Source organism: Gossypium hirsutum, chromosome D09 (genome assembly GCF_007990345.1).
Source record: "Gossypium hirsutum isolate 1008001.06 chromosome D09, Gossypium_hirsutum_v2.1, whole genome shotgun sequence".
Lineage (NCBI taxonomy): Eukaryota > Viridiplantae > Streptophyta > Magnoliopsida > Malvales > Malvaceae > Gossypium > Gossypium hirsutum.
Window position 1 is genome coordinate 17,740,774 of NC_053445.1, and position 17,544 is coordinate 17,758,317.

A 17,544-nucleotide genomic window follows, 5' to 3' on the forward strand; every position below is an offset into this window, starting at 1 on the left:
AGCACTTGCTCGCAAATATGCCATCCAAGCCAGAGAGAAAGCTGATGTACCTGATGTGATTGCTAGTACATTTTATCTCTTTGATTTTACTGTGTATACACTGATTGACCTTGAGTCAACTCATTCTTATATTTGCACTGCATTAGTAACAGAAAAGAAATTACTTGTTGAATCAACTGAATATGATATTCAAGTTACTCATTCTTAGTTTGTCGTAAATGTTCATTGAAAGTTAGAGGTTGTGAATTCCTTGACGATTTAATGTTACTACCCTTTCGAGAATTTGATGTTATTTTGGGTATAGATTGGATATCATTACATGATGCTGTGGTAAACTGTAGACAGAAACAGATTGATTTGAAATGTCAGACGGGAGAGATGATTTCAATTGAATCTGATGGGCCGAATAGCATTGGTAGAATCATTTTAGCTATTTCTGCACAGAGATGGATATGTAAAGGTAGTGAAACATTTCTAGCATACTTTCTTGATACCAGAGATTCAAAGTCAAAGTTAGAACAGTTACCGGTTGTTAGTGAGTTTACAGATGTACATCCTAAAAAGTTACCATGTTTCCCTTCAGACCGAGTTGAATTTGTGATTGATCTGGTTCCTGGAACTGCATCGATATCGATACCACCGTATCGTATGGCACCTGCTAGATTAAAAGAATTAAAAGCACAGTTGCAAGAGTTGATAGACAGAGGGTTTATTCGACCGAGTGTATCTCCCTGGGTGCACCTGTGATGTTTGTGAAAAAGAAAGACGGCTCTTTGAGATTGTGTATAGACTACAGACAGTTGAACAAAGTTACAATAAAGAATAAGTACCCCTTGCCATGTATTGACGATTTGTTTGACCAATTAAAAGGTGCCACAGTGTTCTTGAAGATAGATATCAGATCCAAGTATTATCATTTGCGGGTTAAAGACTATAATGTGTCAAAGACCACTTTCAAAACTTGTTACGGTCATTATGAGTTTTTGGTAATGCCATTTGGTTTGACTAATGCCCTTGATACTTTTATGGATTAAATGAATCGGGTTTTTCGGCCTCATTTGGATAGATTTGTGGTTGTGTTTATCGATGATATATAGATCTATTCTAAGATAGAATCAAAGCATGCTCAACACTTGAGAATTGTGTTACAGACTTTGAGAGAAAAATAGTTGTGTGCAAAGTTTAGTAAATGTGAATTCTGGCTTTGCGAGGTTGGATTTTTGGGTCACATAGTATCAGCTGACGGGATTCAAGTCGATCTGAGTAAAGTTTCTGCTGTAATGAATTGGAAAACTCCGAAAAATGTTTCTGAAGTACGAAGTTTCCTAGTTTTAGTAGGTTATTATCGTCATTTTGTTAAAAATTTATCAATCATTGCTTCATTGATGACCAGATTACTACAAAAAAATGTTGAGTTTGTTTGTTCTGATAAGTGCCAATAGAGTTTTGATTAGTTAAAAAACATGTTGACAAAAGCTTCAGTGTTGACTCAGCCTGAGTCTGGGTAACATATGTTGTTTATAATGATCCATCTCTCAACATTTTGGGTTGTGTACTGATGCAGGTAGGGAAAGTAGTAGCTTATGCTTCTCGACAGTTAAAACCTTATGAAAATAATTATCTTACTCATGATCTTGAAATGGTCGCGATTGTATTTTCTTCGTTATCATCTCTTCGTTATCGTTTCCATGTCATCGCTGTTGGACCACTGTCGGCCATCGTTGGCTCTACTAGGCCTGGTTTCCTTCGTTTTGTTTTTCGGGTTTTGCTGGGAAAGAATTTTACAAAATTTTTTATGTCTATTTTCGGTTCACATATTTTATTCTAAATAAATAAATACAACCCTTTTTGGAAATAATAGTCCACAATCTAAAATATAAATGCCCAAAAAGTAATTTAAATTACAAATAAATTTCTAAGAACCACAACTTTGTTAAAATTATTTTAACATCCATAACAATAAAATAATTATATATTCATTCACATACATTCCCCTAAACATGCAAATGATTACAAGAATCTCACATCTTATCAAATAAGATGAATAGAGAAAGATTCGGTCTCCATTTACACTATAAAAATAGCACAACTTGGCTCTGATAAAAATTCGATTTGAAAATGGTTTTCTTACACAACGAAAAATTAAAATTTTAAAAATCGACCCACTTTGTGATATTTATAACAATAAACCTTGAACCGAAATCATACCTGTGTTTTTAGATAAGCAGATCCTTGATGTTTTTTGGCCTTCAAAAAAATTATCTACTCTGCTACTCGTACCACGAATTGCTTCGAATGTGGGCTTGAACCAATGGAATTAAAACATAGAACTAGAAAAAGTTTTCTTTTATCTTTGGGGTGAAAACAAAAATTTTGTCTTCTTTAATAGAAACCAATAGAATTGTTATTCTAGAAAATATATTTAATAGTTGAGAATAAATTCTCTCTATTTTTCAGTAGAGTAACAATCTCTCCAACTTATATAAATAGCTCTATCTATGTAATCTATTTATAGAAAGAAAAGATAGAACCCTTATTGAATTGTAGAGGTTTATTTCAAATAGAAAAATAACTTCCTAGTCCAACTAGAAGAGGGAAAGGGGCTAATAGTGTGTTTCCCCTCATATATATTATGATGGGGATTTGGGCCTCTAATTGTATTGGGCCCAATTATATTTGGTTTCTAGACTTTTAACCCATCACTTTATAATTTAATCCAGCCAAATACATATTTTTCTTTTTTCCAAAATAAAGATTAACTTTCCAATTAAATAATTTTCTCATCCCAATTTTACTCCAGTAAAATTATGATGATTTTACCCCTAGTATAATTTCCAAGAAAATATATGCAATATTTCACAACTAAACTTTTTCATTATGATCGAATGATTTATTTTCATTTTTGGGCTTTAAAACTACTTAAAAACATAAACTCATTCTTCTGCTCATTTCTGCGTAATCCATATATATTTGCAAATGGATCATTTCTCATCTTTATTTTCATTTTTATTTTCATTTTTAGTTTTGAGAAACCTGCATTCATTTCCAAATGATTGCATTTCTCCATTTCGGAGAAAGCCATAATCATTTATGAATGTTTTCCATTTCTCTGTTTCTATTCATTTCGTTAATTTTGACTCAAACACGCAATTCATTTCTGGTTTCAATGAGCTAGCGAAGGGACCAATTGGACATATGTAATTAGGGTTCAAATAATTTATAATTAAGTTTAAGCTTTTTGCCTATTAATTATAAAATCATTTAGTCACGAAGTCATTCCACTATAGTATCGTGACTAAGCTCTCCCAAGCGACAAACCATTACGAAAGCAACTACTCAGTGCTCACCCTATGACCTTGTCATAAGTGTGTTACCTCGTATGATATCCTTGATCTCTTTAGGAAAATATCTGCTCTCCAAATATGATCCTATTTTATCTCATGGTAATCATTACATCTTCTTTCATGAAAAGTCAATCACTATCAAATAGTGATGAAGTCATCCATCACAAAGATGAACAACCTGTGGTCAAGTTTACTTTTCATCAACCATGTAGTACTAACGAGAGGATATCTTTTACCCATATCTTAAGCTATGAATTCCATTGTTGTAAATGATGCTACATACTGAAGAAGTCGTACACTTAACACAACAGTTTTCGATTCCTTATCTATTCGAACTCAAGCTTTTACTTACATTAAAATGTACGAGTCACGTATACATAGTCTGTCATCCACTTAGGATTTAGGCATGGTACACTATGAATGTCACAAGTGAATAAGTCCATAAATGAACTCAGGATCTATTTTGCTTGTATCCTGTCTAATGTACTGTCAGTCTTGTTAGTCACATTTATTTCTCTATCTTCTAGGAGTCATCCGCTCCAATGCAAGACAAAGAATCTCCCCAATTGGGTAGTATTTCAATTTGTCTGCTCATTTACAGTTAGATTAAGGACATGTTTAGGTTCGTCAACTAATAGAAACTATCTTTCCATATTATGACCCAACCATATAATACCGTTAAATATTAGTTAAATAATAAACAACCAGTAAGTAGCATTTGCTTTCATTTTGTTTTGCGTGCAAAAACTGTGTGAGGAAAATAAACAAAGTATTAATGTAATTCATGAATAGTTTTATTAACGAATCTGTTCGAAAAATTACAAATGTACTTAGACAAAAATAATACACTTAAGGCACCAAATTCAACATCTTTGTAACGACCCAATAGTCAAAGTTGTCAGAAAATGAAGTTCGAGATTCATTTTTGTAAAACAAACTCGTAAATATTTTTATTTAATATATGCGTGGTTAGTTTAGTAGTGAATTAGATTTTGATTAAGTAAATTTACATGATTTATAAGTTGTTAATGTGTAGGGATCAAATCGCATAAGTATTAAAAATTGAATTATAGATTAAAATTAATTAAGGGGCTAAAGTGTTAAATATACATTTTCCTTGTTGAAGTGGACGGCATTAGTGGATAGCATATATATTATATATATGTAAACTTATTATATATATATGTTATAATAATAAATAAGTTTAAAACTAAATGCATGTATATATATTATAATTAAATAATAATAATAGAAAGTAAAATAAAACAAAAGTGGAATGATATGAAACATTCCATGCAAATTAAAGAAAAGAAAAGAAAGTGAGAAAAAGGTGAAGAAGTTGTGGCAAACCTAGGGACCTTAAGGTTCAAATTTAAAATTGGTTAGTACAATTTAGTTATTTTTTTTATAATTTTTATATTTTTGGAATCCCGGTGTTTAGAACTACCTGACCTATGTTGAAATTTTAGTATTGATTAAGATTTTAGTTGTTGTTATTGTTAAATAGTTTTAGTATTAGAGATTAAATTGATAGATTTTTAAGTTAGAAATGGAAAAGGATTGAATTGTAGAATTAATTGTTAATTTTGAGCAATAGGGACTAAAGTGTGAAAATTTTGAAATTTAAGGGTATAATTGAAAATAATGAGTTAAATTTAGCTTAAAGTGAAATTAGTATAAAAATAAGGACTAAATTGAAATTTAAGCAAATATAGTGCAAAAGTTAAGAATTTAATGTGAAATTGAATGGTGTAATATTGATGCATTTTAAATGTTTTATTTCGTAGCTAATGTTGTACCGAAATCCTCAACTAAAAAGGGAAAGGACAAAATCGATGTTGAATAGCTCAGAATTCACGGTTTGTGTTTTTATAATTCGAATTAAGTTTTTAATTATTACATTTTGAATTATTGCATATGGTAAGCATTTAAAGTGAGTACTTTGGTACTTTGAGATTGAATTGAGTTCTTAGTTGATTGAAATGGATTGATTTGGTATATATTATGGATGTATTGATTATATGAAGATTGAAATGAATATATATTTAAATGTGATAATGTGCAAATATCAGAATTGGACATTGGATGTATTTGTAACTAAAATGGAACCCTATTAACTATTTCGGGCTAAGTTGGGTATAGAGGGCATGCCATAGATAGGAAGAGTTCAGGGATTTCTTCGACCTCGAGTCGATGAGGCACTAGGAGCCAATTTTTTTCGGTTTAACCAATGAGACATTGGATATCAATTTATATAGCGCTAGGCGTAGTTATTACGTCAAATTTATCATTTGAGGCCCTGGGTGCCAAACTGGTGTGTTGGTTGGATCCGTGTATCTGTCCGAGTCTGGGTCGTGTTAATAGGGGTAATTAAATAATAAATTTATGTAATTGACATTGAAATGGTAAAGTATGTGAATTGGAAATGAAAAAGTGGATTGGAAAATGAAACGTGAATTATGTTGTCAACATAAATGAGATATATGAGTAATGCACTCATGGATTGAACATAGGTTGGTTTGTGCCATTATATAAGTGAATTGTTAAATGATTTGTGAAAAACTATTTATATAGCAAGTGATTTGAATTGAGATATATGTTAAAACCAACTGAGTATGAATACTTGTGAAAGTTGAGCATAACATGAAATAATGTGATAATATGCATGAAATCGAAATGGTGATATCTTGTAATTGCATATTTAGATAGTAGTATGATTATATAATTCAATTTGAGTATTCATGTATCGTATCATGTCTTTAAACGTTTGGATTATAGAAATATCACTGAGTTTTACTCAGCGTGCAATTTTGTTTTCAGTGCACAGGTTAGGTACTTCTCTTTTGGTTGCCGATTCAGCATCCAACAACGATCCCGAGCTCAAGTGTGGTGATATTTATTTTTGTAATAGCATGTACCTAGGAGGTCTTTGGTTGATATTTTTTTTGTGAATGTGATGTAAATTTGGGTTATAAGTATAATGACGATCATTGTATATAAGTATATGTTTGTGTTTGAAGCCATATGTTTGGTATATTAGTTTGACTCAAGGCTTGATATGTGTGTGTGTAACTTTAAGCTTGATATCTTACATAGCTATATGATAGGTTAATATGGGTGATTTTGGCATGCATGAAACCTTGATTTGGATGATGCCTTGTTTATATGTTTTGGCATGTTTTGAGTATGTTTAATCGTATTGTGAATAGGTTAACTGATTGGTATTTGAGTTGCTTAATGCCCAAGAAAGTAGGAAATGGTAAACTTAAATTTTAAGGTACATTTAGGTGCACACGGCCTGAGACACTATTTTTCACATGGCCTTGTGTCACACACAGGCGTGTGCGCTGAATGTGTGGTATAATTGCATAAGCATAGTGTCACACATGGGCTAACACACAGCCAGGGACACGGCTGTGTGGCCCAAGTCAGAGAGTTACACGGGCTGGGACACAGCCGTGTATCTTCATTTCAAAAGTCACAACCCGAGGGTATTCCACACAGCCTGGCCATACGGCCGTATGTCCCTTATTTTTAAGCATTTTGAATTTTCCCCTAAACTTCTAGAATTGTTTCAAATTAGCTCTGTTAGTTCTAAAATCATTTTTAAAGATTTGTAAATTCATATTTAAGTATGCATAACTTTCACTATGATTTGACTGAAATAGCTTGATTTAAATTATAATTGATTTTGTAGTAATGCCTATAATCTAATCCGTTGACGGAGAGGGGTTAGGGGTGTTAAAATCTTAGTCCTGGATTCACCTAATATTGACTTACCAACCCCACTGCAAAATAGATATCTGGGTGTGTACATAACATAACATACATGAGACTTCCTACTCCCGAAGCATAAAGAACCTTTCTCATGTTCTCTCTTTCTTCTGTTGTCTTAGGACAGTTCTCTAAAGAGAAATGAAATCCTGATACGGAAGGTTGATTTCCCTTCTTCAAATAGGTCATTACATAACACTCCAATATCTTGCCTATGTGTAAAGCTTGAGTTAGTGCTATCACTTTTTTCTTTCGATCCCTTAGGATTTGAATGCTTAGAAGAAAATTAGCTTCTCCAAGTCTTTCATGCTAAACTATTGGTTTAACCACAATTTAATTGATGACAACCTCCCTACATCGTTCCTAATTAGCAGAATGTCATTGACAATTAGAATGAGAAAGACCACCTTTTCATTCCCTAAATGTTTATAAACACAAGGTTTATCTATGTTTTGCTCAAATCCAAAAGTCTTGATCACTTGATCAAATCTTTGATTCCATGAGTAGGATGCTTGCTTCAGTTCATATATGGATCTAAGAAGTTTGCAAACTTTATGTTCATTTCCTTTAGTTATATATCTTATGGGTTGCATCATATAGATGCTCTCTTCAAGATAGCCATTCAAAAATGTTATCTTGATATCCATTTGTTAGATCTCATAATCGAGAGTAGCTGCAATGGATAGTAATATGTGGATTGACTTGAGAATGGTAATCGGAGAGAAGGTTTCTTCGTAATTGATGCCTTCCTTCTGAGTATAACCTTTTGCTACAAGTCTGGCCTTTTACGTTTCCACTTTTCCATCTGCATCTCTTTTCCTTTTGTAGATCCACTTCCATCCTATGGTTTTTTATCCCTTTTAGTAAATCTACAAGTTCCCACACTAAGTTGGAATACATAGAGTCCATATCAGTTTTCATAGCTATTTTTTCAAAGCTTGGAATCAACACTTTACATTGCTTTGTTATATGTGAGTGGATCATAATCTTCCTGTTCGACAGACTAAATGCTAAAAATACTTCCATCGAATTGGAAAAACTCAGGCCTATCAAAGACCTTCCCATTGTGATGAAGTACCTTATGCAGCTGACCTTTTGCAAGTCTACTATTAGGAGTTGATTTTGGATCCATTTCTAAAAGGTTTTGTATATTCTCAAAAGTTCTTTGAGTACATCTTTAATCCGAGATTTAAAGTCATCCATTTAACTTTCTTCAAGGAAAGTAGCATGAGTTGACATTATAACAATTTTCTCTTTCGAGTTATAAAACAAACCATCATTTGATCCTTTTGGATATCCTACAAACATGCATAATTCTACCTGTGAGTCCAACTTCCTCGCATCTTTATCCAATATGTGGGTCTAGCGTCTCCAAAGCCTTAAATGATTAATATTCAAATTTCTAAAAACATGCATTAAAATGATGCATGCGTCTTACATTAAACCTTGAAACTTTTATAAGTCATTGTAACGATAATTCCTACACCATTGAATCAAGCAATCGTGGGGTGATCATGATCAACTAGTAAGAACATAGATTTTCATCCAATTAGTACATGAATCTAATTCCTTAGGAATTCGCACGTACTAATAATTGTGTAACGTTTGACCATCAGTCTAACTTAAGTAGAGCTTTGTGGAGAGTTACTTAACTAGAAGATCTTGAGTGTATAATCATCAACTCAACACATATCTCATCATGCACTAGAAATGAGTCGTCGTGGGAAAATTTCACCGAGTAGCATGCTTTGACTAGTTGTCCTCTTTGAAGCTAGTACTTCTAGCTATTCCATATGATAAGACCTACCAAATAGGTCGGTCCAATTATCATATGAATAGAAGATAGTTCGTCTTACTTTCAGGAAATCTCTTCAGTAAGATCCACATGAAAGTCCTACCATGGGGTAGTGCACTTGCCATGCCATTACAAGAGACCATTAATGGAGGTCGTAGGTATTATTTAGGGACCTTCTCCCATTCAATATTTTAAAAATTATGCAAGGTTTTTATAAATCTGATTTCAATCATGAATGATCAATATATGACATTCTTCCTTAATCTATATGGCATGCTTATCTCATATATGCATTAATATACATTCATAGTCGTATAAATATCATCATGCTTACCTCATAAACATAAAAGCATAAAATTTAAATGATTCTAACCAACCAAAGTTTTCATGATTTTGATCTACTGTCAAATGTAGTAGTTAATTTGGTTTAATTTTGCACTTAAGGAGCTTGTTTTCTAAGCAATTTAGGATTTTATATTTCGTTTTTGGTAATTAGGCCTTAGGATTAGAATATAATAAAATAAGTGTTTTTCAACACATTTTGTAGGTGTTGTGATCTACTAGGTTGACACAGGCCTTAGGTTATGCTAATGTATTTAATTGAGTGTGTAGAATGAAGATATAAAGACGCAATTGACGTGGAAGCAAGAGACGAGCGATGCACAAGTTTCCTGAGCTGTCAAAGCACCAAACAATCGACTAAGGCTAGAATTGGGTGTTGTGTTATGCCATAGCCTTAGTGTATTGCAACACACATCGACGTCCTTCCCAAGTAATTCAGGGTTATTTTCGTCCGCGTAATCAAACTCATATGAAGCCCTAAGACGCGTCGAAGACCTAACTTGGGCTGCTAACACCTTTATAAATAAGACATTAGGGGTTGAATGTAGTGAAATCGTCCAGACGCCTTAAAAAAATCTCGTAGTTTAGAAATTTTTTTCAACTTTTAGATACTTTTTTGTTTTTCTTCTTGAATCAATTTTGATTCAAGAACTTGTTTATTTAATTAAAGTATTCATTTTATATTCTTCTTTGTAGTTGTTTTATTTTGTTATTCCAATCGAGAGATTTGCTACTCCGTTTCCCATTCGATACTCAATCCACAATTATTCAAATCTCTTTTCTTCTTCGAATCGGTCATGTTTCTTACATGGTTATTCAATTGAAGTTGAGATTATGAATAACATGAGTGGCTAAGTCCCTTAAAGGAGATTAATGAGTGGATGGGGATGTGATTAAAGGAGGATTTGAGATTTCTCGAGATAGATTGGTTGGTATAAATTGCGTTTTCTTAAATTGTTAGGCTTGACAACCCTAATAAGTTATCATAGGGTAGACGAGATCAGAAGATGAAGCCAAATCGAGTAAATCGTAATTTATCCTGGTTGAGAAAGTGATGTCAGACGATAAGCAAGTATCAACCAATCGATAAAGTTAATTAGAGTCAAGAGGTAATAATTGTTTGAAGCGATGACTAATCTACTCTAGAACCCTAATCCGAAGTTAGTTGCAAACCCTAAAGCGAGTTAATCTTCCTAACTGGTTTATTGGTTTAGTTCATTTGCTTATCTTTCCTTCTTTCTTTATTTTTGTTATTTATTTCTTTTTAATCTTCTTAATATACTTTATGATCCATCGTAATATAGGAATTAACTATTACTACTTAGGCTTAGTATTGTAAAAAAATATTTTCATTATTTGTTCCATCCTCCCCTAGGTACAATCCTTGGAATACTTATGGTATTTCGTTGTAGAACTATATTATAATTTGACCCATGCACTTGCGGACACTGCCGTTTCAATTCTTATATTTTTGGTGTTAGATTTATTCTATAAACAATAACTCGTTTTAGGCGGTCTTCATTCTAGAAAATAATAATATTATAAAATTACAAAATTCACCCCAAAGCATATTTTAGGTCATCAATTTTGCCACCACGAACTTCTGTTGCGGTACCGGTTCATATTTTTGTCATTGCCATCTTTCCACGGTTGTTTTTGTGTCACCATTGTTATCGGTCACCGCTAACCACCGTCGCCACAAGGAAAAAATTAGGTTATCGTCGGCCACCTTCGGACCACCAATAGTCTCATGCTACCGAACCATCATCTGCCACCCTTTGGTTTAGTTTCGTGTTGTCTTGGTTCTCAGGTTTCGTCAGAAAATAATTTTACAAAAATTTCTATGTCCAGTTTCGAATCGCATATTTTATTCTAAAATAATAAAATTAAAATCCTACATGGAGATAATAGTCCATAGTCTAAAATATACTTCCCGAAAAACAAATTAAGGCTCCGTTTATTTACCAGGAAAACATTTTCCATAAAAGCTTTTCAGCCTTTTCCAATGTTTGTTTGGCTAAAAATGATTTCCCACGGTAAAACCTATTACAAAATACGGGAAAAGAAAAGCTTATTTAGGAAAATGTCTAACCTTTTTTTTATTTCGGTAAGACATTTTCGGGAAAAAGAAGCCTCTTCCCTTTCCCCTTCCCCATTCCCCTATCCTTGCCACCCTAATCTACTACTTGTCGTCAGCCACCAACAGTTCTCAACACCAGTTGCCAGCATTCATATTTGATTTCCCCATCTTGGCCTTTCATTATTGAAATCTGCACTACACCATCAATCGATGATGACGTTCATCTTCCTCTCTCGAAGGTAAGAACAAGAAAAATGTGATTGTTTTTGTTTATTTTTGTACTTATTGGGGAAAGGCTGTAATTTATTCCAGAAAAACATGAAACCCTTTGGGAAACTGGCTCTACTAATATTCTTTGAAAACCTAGCCTAGAGTCCCAAAGCTAGTAACAATGTAATAATGGGCAAAGCAATTCCCAGCATGGATTCATCATATTAAATTCTGTAAGTACTTTCAATGAAGTTTTAGCTTTTCTTTTGCCATTGTTACAAGTTGCAGATTGGTATTTGAAACTGCCCTTTTTTGCTTTTCTTAAGTGTAAAATGTAGGTATATCATAGATTATGCTAAAGGTCCAGAAATCTATGGGGTGATTTACTGATGAACCCAAGGTACTTTGATCTTATTGGTTTTAAAGCAATTTGGCTTGGCAGTTGTTCAGTTTGATCCTAGTATTTTGTAGAGATTAATTAAATATGCATTGGTGCATTACTCTATAGTCTCATTTTTAGTTTTTCCTTATAGCCTGAAAAAGTGAAGTTTCAACTATGATTGGGACAAAGTAAACCCATTTATAATACTTTCAAGGCGATTAAAGAATCTCTTAATTGGCAATCGTTGAGTGAAGCTCACAAACGTATTATAGATGGTAAGTATATGTTCCCTTTTTGCTTTGGTGCCTTAATTCAAAACTAGAACCATTACTTAATATTGAGTGCACAGTCTATTAGTTGGCTTGCTATAGCATATATTAAGATGAGAATTTTGTTTAAAAAACAAAACAAACAAATAAACAAACTTAATGTTGTTACATGTATTATAGATATAAAAGTGTTCTCACTACGACATGCTTCTTCCATTCCTTTTAGTTTCTATGGGTGTTTGACCTGATATCTCTTTTGTTTTATTGTATGTATTCAGCCCAGACAAAGGAAGCTGTTCTTAATGGTGTTTCACTTGAAGATGATAAAAGAGAAAAGTTTAACAAAATTGAACATGTACAATATAGTGGTGCTAGGCTGGTTTCTTGTTGTAACCACATAAACATTTATGCTCAATTGTATCATGTTCATTTTTTTTTGGCTATTCTTTTATGTTTACTATAAGCTAATTTGCAGGAATTGGAGATGTTGTCTCACAAATTTTGTGAGAATGTTTTGGATGCCACAAAGAAGTTTGAAAAGCTGATAACTGATAAAAAAGAAATTGATGGTTTGCCTGCAACTTCTCTTGGGGTAGTTGCTCAAACAGCAATGTCTAAGGTATTCTTTTCCAAATTTCAGCACATGTTTACATTTATTAATGGTCTCTCATTGTCAAGTCTAGTGCAGTTTCTGTTTTCTATCATGTAATATATGTTCTCTCTCTGTACTCGCCGAGGGGTATGAAAATGCAACCGCTGAGAATGGACCATGAATGATTATATTGGATACTCCAAGTTTTATTTCTGTTATGCAACATGCTCGTAATTGTGCCTTACGTGAGGAAGTCTACCGTGCTTATATAACTCGGGCATCAAGTGGTGATTTGGACAATACACCAATCATCAACCAGATATTGAAACTTCGGTTGGAAAAGGTTAAGCTTCTTAATTACAATAATTATGCTGAGGTATGAATCTAGAGTATCTACTAGACTGCAAATACACATTGGCAGTTTTTCTTTTCACACTTAAACTAGATACCCTTTTTTGCTTTTCTTAAGTGTAAAAGGCAGGTATATCACAGATTATGCTAGAGGCCCAAAAATCTTTGAGGTTGGTTTACTGATGAATCTGATTTTGGAGCCCATGAAAAACCCAGCAAGCAGACGACTTCAAGGAGATTGCTTTTTAAGGTTTTATGATGGGAAAATCCCCCTGGTTATTATCAGCTTGTTGTGTTACTAGGAATATGTTACTCCATTGGTAATTAATAATTTACTAGGATAGGATGTTTAAACGAATGGTCTAAAAGTGGAGGTGTTTTGATTTGTAGAGGTTAGTTACTGCAAATGTTACAAATATGATGTTGTGATTCCAAGATTTTGAGTATTGTTGTATGAAAAATGAAAATTATATGTTTCTTTTGAAAAACTTCAATAATATCTGAACTTGGTTTTTGCAGTTCACTCTGTTTATTTAATACTGTACATGTTTTGTGATTTTGATTCTATTGAACAATCTAGCTTAATAATTGAGTATTATTACATATTGAGTACTATTTTGAGATTTTGATTCTCTAATTCTAACTTTATAATTGAGTACTATTATATATTTAATTTTATTTATTTATTTATAAATAAATTATTGCAATATATGTAAAAACAATGTAAAATATAAATTTAATAGATATAAAATAAGCTGAACTAAACAATGAAAAAATAATAAATTCTTGAATGTATGTTTGTTTAATTTAAAACAGTTTTTATAAAATATTTTCAAGAAATCTACCAAACAACAGAAAATGTTTTACACAGATTCATCCAAACACCAAAAAAAATTAACTTTTCTAGAAAAGTAAGTCATTTTCCAAAAATCATTTTTTGGAAACCATTTTCAGTCAAACAAATGGATCCTAAATTATAAATGAATTTCTAGGATTCACAACTTTGGCAAAATTACTTTACCATTCATAACAATAAAACAATTATATACATTCATTCACATACATTCCCCTAAACATGCAAATAATTACAAGAATGTCACATCTTATCAAATATTAATCAAACAAGATTAAGAGAGAGATTCGATCTAGATTTACACTATAAACATAGCACAATTTGGCACTCTGATACCAATTGTTGGAAAAAATTCTGATTTGAAAATGATTTTCTTGCACAACGAAAAATTAAAAATTTAAAAACCGACCTAGTTTGTGATATTTATAACAAGAAACCTTAGACCAAAATCGTACTTGTGTTTTCGAATAAACGAATCATTGATATTTTTCGACTTTCAACTAAATGATGTTCTCCACTATTCTCATACCATGAACTGCTTCGAGTGAAAACCAATTGAATCAAAATACAAAATTAGAAAATGTTTGCTTTTCCTCTTGGGGTGAAAACAAAAACTCTCCCTTCTTTAATAGAAACTGGTAGGATTGTTATTCTGGAAAATATATATTTAATAGTTGAGAATAAATTCTCTCTATTTTTTGGCAAAGTAACAATCTCTCAAAGTTGTGTTAATAGCCCTACTAGTGCTATCTATTTATAGAAAGAGAAGGTAGAACACATGTTGAATTGTAAATGTTTATTTCAACTAGAAAGACAACTTCCTACTTAGAGTAAGAGTAGGGTGGATAGCATCCGCTAGTATTCCTACTAGGGTTGCCGCCCACCTCATATCCATAAGGGTTTTTTGGCCTCTCTCACATCGAGTCCAATTATGAGTATTTCTCAGACTTTTGACCCAGTACTTTGTAATATGATCCAACCCAATTCTGCTTTTCTATTTCCCAAAATAAATTTCAATATATTTATATTAAATAATTTTCTCATCCCAATTTTACTCCCGGTAAAATTATGATGATTTTACCCCTGGTAAAATTTTTGAAAATATATTTAATATTTCACAATTCAACTTGTTCACTATGATCGAATTATTTATTTTTAGCTCAAAAACATAAACTCATTCTCACGATCGTTTTTAACTAATTCATCTACATTTGCAAATGAATCATTTCTCATTTTCATTTTCATTTCCATTTCATTTTTGAGAAAACCACATTTATTTCCAAACTCTTCGTTTGTTTGTTCATTAAGTAAAGTCTCTTTTGTCCATAGTTTTTTATCCTCTCAATTGGAGGAGTATTTCCACATAAATTTGGGTGTCCAATTTTTTTTGTTCTTTCTTGTTTGTTTAAACAAGTCAATCACTAATAATTAAGAAAGAAAAAAATGAAAATTTAATTGTGAAAAATCTAATTTACAATGTAATATCTTTTTATAGTTTTTACAAATTCTTTAATGATGATTAAATTTTTTTTATTAACATTATATTCGAATTATCAAAATAATTGATATATTTAAACTATGTTTTTTTTAGTTAACACTAATATGCGATCCACATTTAGTCACCATGCTATAAACACATCCAACGGTTCAAATTTAATCCCAATTATATAATATCTTATCTTATAATATTTTCTACATAAATCTCAAGTAAAATAATCAAAATGCTATTATACAAAAAATTTACACTTTAATCCCTTTTTTACCTTTTACTACACTTCCTTCGCATAAAATTCAACACTTAACATATTCAAATTTCTTAAATCATATTTACTCCCTAATATTTATCCAGTTTTTTTGTTAAAAGTTACACTTATACCCTTAACAATGAAAATGGAAAAAATTATAATTTGATCTTTATACATTTCAATCTTTTCTAATTTAGTCCAAAATTGATGTTCATCATACTACTACATATTCCATACAATCATGCCAAATAATCATTAATAAATCACATTTCTCTTTCTAATTAAATCACATTTTTATCCTTAAACTTTTCAAAATTTACAATTTTATCTTTTTTTCCACATTTTCATATTCACAATTCACTATATTGATTTCCATCTCTAGCATACTTTATGATGTCTTTAATTGAATCATTTCCAAATTTCTTCAATAATTCATTTTATTCGATTTCGGAATATAACTAGATGTTACATAAAAAGTTTTAGGGCGTTGCATGAAAATTTCCAAACTTAATTGCTTGGTTTTAAATTTGGTCTTTAATGTCCCCCATTTGATTTAACATATTTTTTGGGTTAAGACCCTCTTATTCTCTCTTTTTGCCTTTTTTTAGTGGGCTCAATTGTGGGATTCTTTTTCTCCAACTTCGTGCAATCATCTCCATAAACGCATCTCATTCTTTATTCTTGTCAATGCTTGAGAGCACCTTCTAAATGTTAATCCACCTTCTCCTCCCCTCTGCTAGATTGCATCATCTTCTCCACCATCTGCGATCCAGACACTTACCTATCAACTGGTGCAACTCTCATCCAATAATCGTATATCATCCTCTGATCCTCCTTGTCAATGGCCTAACACGAATCGAAGCTAAGCCCTAAATAACCACGCGCATAACAAAAGGTAGGGAGACTTACCTTTTCTTCAAAAAATCATGGAAATTCCCTTATTTCACATTATTTTAATCGAATCTTCTATACATGTATGTGTTAAGTATGCACATATGTTGTTTCTATTTATTAGATAAGTAAAATTAATTAATTATAAGAATATTTTTATAATCAATTTAAATTTTTAATTATAATTTCAATTTTCTTCGAGTTTTGATCGTTTCATCCATAAGGTGTGATATTGTAGGATCCTGTAACATTGACAATAAAATTAAAATATTTATAATATTATAAACATTGAGTAATATCTAGCAATGTATCACTATTGTACGAGTTGGAGGAAGTCATGGTTCAACAAAACATTTCTATGATAATATTATCATTTAGTATATTTCTTTGTTCATGATGCTCAAATTTAGTAGAAGTCATGGAACAATCACACTTATATAGTCCAATGTTTTATTTGATATCTCATATCAACTCATTTGAGCATGACCATACATTTCTAGTGTCATTTGATCAATGGGGCTTGAGATATCGCTTCCATTATGTAAGAGGGACAAATATTGTCTTGATTATTTATATCCCACTAAGTTTGTGGTATATCTAACAATAGTTTTTATAGTACAACCATTTTCAAAAGACGTTTGATGTGTTAAAGTATACGACTCTCGATGTTGGAACTATGATAACCTCAAATCTAAGTATCACATCTATTGTTATGAGAATTGTTGTGACTATTACATAATAATCCAAGAAACATTCTCATTGTGAGTCAATCTAATACATAGTTTTATAAACATGTACTAATGCATTGACTTGATATTTCATATCTATAACAATACATTATCATTAATCAACCGCACATTAATCTTAATGTATTATTGTAATTCAGTCTCACAATAACGATTGGCTAAAAATAATT